This window comes from Schistocerca piceifrons, chromosome 3 (genome assembly GCF_021461385.2).
Source record: "Schistocerca piceifrons isolate TAMUIC-IGC-003096 chromosome 3, iqSchPice1.1, whole genome shotgun sequence".
NCBI classification, from domain to species: Eukaryota; Metazoa; Arthropoda; class Insecta; order Orthoptera; family Acrididae; genus Schistocerca; species Schistocerca piceifrons.
The window spans coordinates 714,968,498-714,976,268 of record NC_060140.1 but is presented as its reverse complement, the minus strand read 5'-3'; positions in this window follow the sequence as shown (position 1 = coordinate 714,976,268).

The following is a 7,771-nucleotide window of genomic DNA, read 5'->3' as shown; positions in this document are numbered from 1 at the left end:
TAATTACATATCACAAAATATCTACAAGTTATACTTTTAACAAAAATTAGGCATCTTCATTATTAAGTGATGTCCTTTTTGGATCAGCAAAGATTACATTTTAAAATACATATCACTGTGTACAACTCCTGTCCTGCTAAATAAAATAAATCCTCATGGGGTGCAAAAAACTAAATTATACTGTGCAATGCAATCACTTTCAGGCAGAAAATTTCACTTGCTCAATGTTTAGTAATTTTCGCAAACACTTTCACTTTTTCAATGAGCTTTTACATGGTTTCTCACAAAGTTGTCCAGACCTTCAACAGGTCCAAGTGGCAGTTAGTAAGGAAATGCACTGCTGTCAGTTCCCTTGTATGTGGTTCTCCTCTACCACAGTACATGAAAAAATTAGACAAAATACCGTACTTTAGTACACTTACTTTTACTTCTAACTTAAGTCTAAGAAAAAATAATAGTTTCACATTAATGGCAAATGAAGTAATTACCTCATAAATAAATACATTACATAGTTCTCATAACATTACAATAATTAGCACTAAATGTGACTATAGAGCGAAAGGTGTGGACTAGAAAAAAAATTTCAAAATCAAGTGCACATAACACTATAAAACATTACTCTAAATCATAACTGTTGAAACTGGTTAAACTTGAAAGACTTTTGTTTATTTCCCATTTGCAAAATAGCAAAAACTCTAGATGTGCAGTAGCATAGATTTACTAATCATTAAATCCTCACAAAATGTTACCATATAGTTGACCTGTGAGAATATTCACATCAGTCTAGCACCACAGTTATCAGTTAATCAGCAAAATTAATTTTCATCATCCCAGTATTACCACTTTAAGCTCATTAATTCCTCGGGACACAAAGAGAAGTTTTCAGATAACCTATGTATCCAAAGACGTAGCATTGTATTACCTGTACCTCACTAAAATATTGCTCTTCCTGTTAAATTCTCATTCCCAGCTGCAGTGCCATGAATTGCACAATATACACAGTACCCAATGTAGCCTAGTTCAAATTAGATCATCAGAACAGTTGACCACATTTGTTTGTACACAATTATCTTTTGAATTAATAATTTCTGTCAGCACCACTATTTCACTTACATTTCTTACCTTGTTAGCCAATGGAGTGCATTCTCAAAAAATATCCCTGCTGCAGAGACAGGCTCCCTAACCATTAAGACCCTAACATTAGTCATTTTTTATTATTTCATTATCTAATAAATAAACACCTGCTCTGCTTATCTAATGCAAAATTGATTCTACTCAAAAACATTAAACAGTAACAGATCCTTCTGCTAAGGCAAACTTAACTCTCATTACCGATCAGACAAAATTATCACGTAGAAAAACTATTATTTCACTGTATTCCATCAAATTGCTTAAGATTCTAGCCTGAGTGTGATATACACACAACTCTTGCTTAATCTTTCCACATAAATTACTCCAGGTAACTACGTTTAAAGTTGGAACTCCTCAATGTTAGAAAAGGCTGTACCATGACACACTTCTATGGATAGATAGTTATCTCCATATGCTGATTGCACTGAACACAAACACTTCTATTACATCACAATTAATATTAAAATGTATTATACTGAATATTACCTCTGCTGCTACATCAATGAGCAGATTACTTCAGATGTTAATTATCCTCCACATATGCTGACACCTTTCATTTTCAGTTTACCTTCCATTTGTTTGACAAAAATTCTTTAACCATGGTGCCACTTTATTTTCTTCCATCCTCTTATGATTACATTGAATAATGTAATCATCACTAACACAACATAATATATATATATATATATATAATATTAGAGAAACCTTTTCTAACATATTTCTGTACTTAAGTATCCTATTGTACAAAATCACATGAAAGTGGAAGACAGAATGATTCTGATTCACTTATAAACTACAAATAGGAGAGGAGAAGAGTTTGACTGACTCAGGAAACACGAAAAATGAGACAGACAGCGGGGTAAGCGTTATCGCCACATAATGAATCCAACACAGAATGTTGAACCCCCTACTTGCTATTTGCACAAGAAATTAGTTCCAAATATTTCAACTATATTGAGATTTTGGATCACCAACAAATTACACTCCAACAACTGTCCAGCAAATTCCACAATTAATAGTACCTCTTGTTTCACACTCTTTGCTAGCTTACCAGTAGCACCATCAATTTTTATTCCCGAAACATGCATCACTACTATACCCTCCGTGCTCTTAATAGACTCAAAAAATGTCTGTGAAATGCCATTCAAATCACTACCACTGTTCAGTAAACACTTATCATGTACACCTTGTACACTTTCTGTTATTACAGATTGATACACTTCCTTTTTACTTATCATGTGATCTTGTTTATACAACAAATCCTCATTGATCTTTTTCCCTAGAGAAACTATCATCCTGCTTAACAAAATGATTATCAGAAACAGTCAAATAACAGAGAGTAGGGTCCTCTTCCTCAGTACCAGTCCCAAACTCTAACTCTTCATTAAGCCTAACATTATCCTCCTTTATTCTTTCTTTATTTAACACATTACCGTCATTATCAATTATAAATTCAAGCATCTCATTCTCATCACTACTGGATTAATCATTGCTATCATCGTTACAACTGCTGTCAGAATCAGATACACTGTCACTTTCCCTATGCTTTAGCTTTTGTGCTTCTTCCACCTTTTTCTCTATTTTAGTAAATTTTGAATCTACATTTTCATTTACTTTTGCCGGATTTCCTCTACCACTACTGCACACTTGGTTTCTACCTCCATTTCAAAATCATTTCTAATGTGATTCCGTTTGCCATGAACTTTTTTCCTTGCTTAACCTTAATGATCTCACCCACTTCAGTACTGTCTTCGTCCACTTCGCTCACATCACCATACGATGTATATGGCGCTTTTATCATTCCATCTACAATAGGACTTTCAGAGTTTCATTCATGTCTGATTTATAATCTTTATCATCTACAGAACCAGTCTCCTGCTGTCCCTTGTCTCCCATCACACTGTCTTGTTCATTAAGGTTACTCATTATGTATCACTTAAGGGGGTTAGGACGTCAAACGGGCTGACTTGAAGCAGGAGAGGCATCACAGGACATTTTAATTTCCAGTGTCTATACTTTTACAAATAAATTCATAAAACTTTGTCAGCATCACCAGGAAGGATTCAGGATTCACACCCATTGCAGTGGAAGTTTGGAAACATAACAAAATAATTTTTTTTATGTGCGAAATTTCATAATTTTTTCACTTACTAATAGCTGCATTTGTTGCTATAGGTACACTTTTCTTCATTTCTTTATGTATAGTCCATATATGTAACTCGGTTCTCTCAACTAAATTTAGAAAAAGCTGTGTAGATAAAAGTGCCAGCCAATAACATGTAACCCAAGTAAGTAAGGCTCTGACTTATCCAGAAGACTGGAACAAAAAAAACCTTTTTGTAATCAGTTGATGTTGGAACAAAATAAATAAATAAGTTACAGAGATTCTTCGATGAATTTTGCACAGCATACATACCATACTAACAGGTGTATGAAACTCTAAAATTTATTTAATTTATGAAAAAACGAATGAACTGTTATATTTTAAACTTCATGTTTAGAAAAAAACACAAATTTCATAGTTGATTACCTCAATTTTTACCACAGTTTTTAATAGATTTGGAAAATTCTAGAGTTTCATACACCTTTAATTTTGGTTGTTGGTTGTATGCTGTGCAAAATTCATCGAAGAATCTCTCTTACTTACGAAGAAAAGTGTACCTATAGCAACAAATGCTGCCATTAGTAAGTGAAAAAAATGATGAAATTTCATATGTAAAAAAAATTACTTCATTATGTTTTCGAACTTCCACTGCAATGAGTGTGGATTCTGAATCCTTCCTGGTCATGCTGACAAAGTTTTATGAATTTATTTATAAAAGTATAGACAGTGGAAATTAAAATGTCCTGTGGTGCCTCTCCTGCTGCAAGTTGGCCTGTTTGATGTCCTACCCCCTTTAATACAAAACAGCTTTTGCAATGAATTACCTTGTTTTTAATCATTCGTCAGCTGCTGCTCTGCAGTGGTTATCTCAACTGCAAGTTGTAATTCTCTCGGCGAGGCGTCTTGTTTATCTCGGTCAGCTGTGTTCATCTGCTTGCTGCTTGGCTCCTTCTGTACTCAATGGTTGCTTCCATAGAACCCACTTTCTGACTGGCTGCTGTTCTACTGTGGCCACGAAACCACAGCACTGCTTGGCTGTAGCATCTCTTCCATTCAAATCACTGTAAACCGCCCAAGCTCACACTTCACTGTCAAATTTCGTGAGTTCTAGTTTAATAGTAGTAGTAGTAGTTTATTCATCCAGAGACAATTTACATTGCATGGATTTCGTCAAAAAATACATTGTATATATATATATATACACACATGTAGGGTGAACAATACTATACAAAATACAGATGTGCATAGTAGACTACGTAACATCAGACCACATTGAAATAGCATGTACAACTTTGATTATTTATATTGATGTATGAGAAAGACTTTTTACATGGAATTCACAGTTGATATTTAGATATAACACATACAATTCTAGCACTTTTGTACATATTATTTATTTAGATCATAGCAACAGTCAAATAAAAATTACTATTGGCACAGCGTGCCCACGTACAACAGTCCTCACCCAGGACACCATATGTAACGGTTCACCTACTGTATTTCTTCGTTGATTGTCCTCAGTGTTGATGTACTGTGTTGCTATGCTGGCTGAAAAATGTGGTTTGTAATTCCAACACTGAGTACTGTAAATAATATAGCCGACAGGTGTACAGTTGTGTTTCACAGTATTTTAATTTCACTGGTCACAACCCACAATAATACACAGTTGTATGGCCAGTGCACTATTGTTTTAACTTTCAATAAGCCTCATTAATAGTTTGCAGGCAAACCTCCACATACTTCTACAATAGTTTACTATTGAACATCTACAAGAAGTAAAAACCTAACTACAAAGTTCACAGTTCTTGAAGAATAGAAAGGTACGTATGGAGCAGACACTCAATCGTGGACTGACTGTCTTTGGACCAAAAATCGGGCACTTATGTATCATCACAATAGTAGGTGCTGAAACTACACATTGTTTGAAGTTTAATTTACAGAAATTATAATTAAACTTTACTCATTAAATTAACTGAATACATAAAAAATTGCTTCTTTTTAAGTTTCTTCTACTACAAGAGTTATGCCAAATTATTTGTTTAAATCATGAAATTAACAAATATCATTATGCAAACAATACTTTTGACAAAACTGTTAATTACTTTGGAATTAATTAAGGGCTGGTTTTGCTAACATGTTTCCCACTAAGAGTACTAGCATTTCGTCTTCCAAATGTTTACAATTATTATAGAATTTATATTTGTTTATACATCAACAATAAAAAATAAGTTAAGAAACAATTACTGATTTCGCCCTATAATGAAAGATACTAACTAGTAATAGTCAAAATAAATTAGAAAATCAATTATGTACATAAAACTAAGCACAAAATTAGATCTGGTGCTACATTCTTTAAAACTGAGGGCCAACCTTTCTCACTTATGAAAATGCTGATTATACTCACGTATGTTAATGATAATTAGTCAATAATGAAATTTAAGGAGGCAGATGGCAAAACAAGTGGGGAAGTAAAATTATCCCAGCTCGCTTCATCACAGAGTCTCTAAATGAACTGTTAAAGATGAGAGTAATTAATGTGTAGTATACAGTGAGAAGAATTACACTCCTGGAAATGGAAAAAAGTACACATTGACACCGGTGTGTCAGATCCACCATACTTGCTCCGGACACTGCGAGAGGGCTGTACAAGCAATGATCACACGCACGGCACAGCGGACACACCAGGAACCGCGGTGTTGGCCGTCGAATGGCGCTAGCTGCGCAGCATTTGTGCACCGCCGCCGTCAGTGTCAGCCAGTTAGCCGTGGCATACGGAGCTCCATCGCAGTCTTTAACACTGGTAGCATGCCGCGACAGCGTGGACGTGAACCGTATGAGCAGTTGATGGACTTTGAGCGAGGGCGTATAGTGGGCATGCGGGAGGCCGGGTGGACGTACCGCCGAATTGCTCAACACGTGGGGCGTGAGGTCTCCACAGTACATCGATGTTGTCACCAGTGGTCGGCGGAAGGTGCACGTGCCCGTCGACCTGGGACCGGACCGCAGCGACGCACGGATGCACGCCAAGACCGTAGGATCCTACGCAGTGCCGTAGGGGACCGCACCGCCACTTCCCAGCAAATTAGGGACACTGTTGCTCCTGGGGTATCGGCGAGGACCATTCGCAACCATCTCCATGAAGCTGGGCTACGGTCCCGCACACCGTTAGGCCGTCTTCCGCTCACGCCCCAACATCGTGCAGCCCGCCTCCAGTGGTGTCGCGACAGGCGTGAATGGAGGGACGAATGGAGACGTGTCGTCTTCAGCGATGAGAGTCGCTTCTGCCTTGGTGCCAATGATTGTCGTATGCGTGTTTGGCGCCGTGCAGGTGAGCGCCACAATCAGGACTGCATACGACCGAGGCACACAGGGCCAACACCCGGCATCATGGTGTGGGGAGCGATCTCCTACACTGGCCGTACACCAGTGGTGATCGTCGAGGGGACACTGAATAGTGCACGGTACATCCAAACCGTCATCGAACCCATCGTTCTACCATTCCTAGACTGGCAAGGGAACTTGCTGTTCCAACAGGACAATGCACGTCCGCATGTATCCCGTGCCACCCAACGTGCTCTAGAAGGTGTAAGTCAACTACCCTGGCCAGCAAGATCTCCGGATCTGTCCCCCATTGAGCATGTTTGGGACTGGATGAAGCGTCGTCTCATGCGGGCTGCACGTCCAGCACGAACGCTGGTCCAACTGAGGCGCCAGGTGGAAATGGTATGGCAAGCCGTTCCACAGGACTACATCCAGCATCTCTACGATCGTCTCCATAGGAGAGTAGCAGCCTGCATTGCTGCGAAAGGTGTATATACACTGTACTAGTGCCGACATTGTGCATGCTCTGTTGCCTGTGTCTATGTGCCTGTGGTTCTGTCAGTGTGATCATGTGATGTATCTGACCCCAGGAATGTGTCAATAAAGTTTCCCCTTCCTGGGACAATGAATTCACGGTGTTCTTATTTCAATTTCCAGGAGTGTATTTTGATGAAAATGTGAAGTAAAACTATTTAGGCTACTTAAACTGTATGACACATCAAACGAATGAAGTTCATGAAAAATTACAATTGTGCAGGGAAAAAAACAAATTTAGTAAAATCTAATAAACACTGGTGGCATTTTTCAAGAGCGTTGGAGTGTGGTTTGACAATATAGGCATGACAAGTAATTAAAGAACAACTTCATTTTTAATTCGTTGCATGGAGAATTTCACAGAACTACTACCAATTGACTTGAACATGCTTGTACCCATGTCTATTGGCACCAAAGATATTACATGGCAGTAAAATTTGAATCTCAGCACGAACCCCTCAATTTTTACGACACTTATAAATTAAGAACTGAGTATTAAGTTTGTGGTCTAGGATTGAAGTCCAAGTTCTTCAACACATTTCTTGTGCTTTAGTGCAGGAAGAGCCTTTGTCAGTACATATGCCATCATATTTTGTTGGATGTTATTCCAGTTTCAGTGGATACTCTTGCAGAGCCTGAAGTATGAAGTGACATTTTTTATGAATGTGCTTCAGTTTTGAG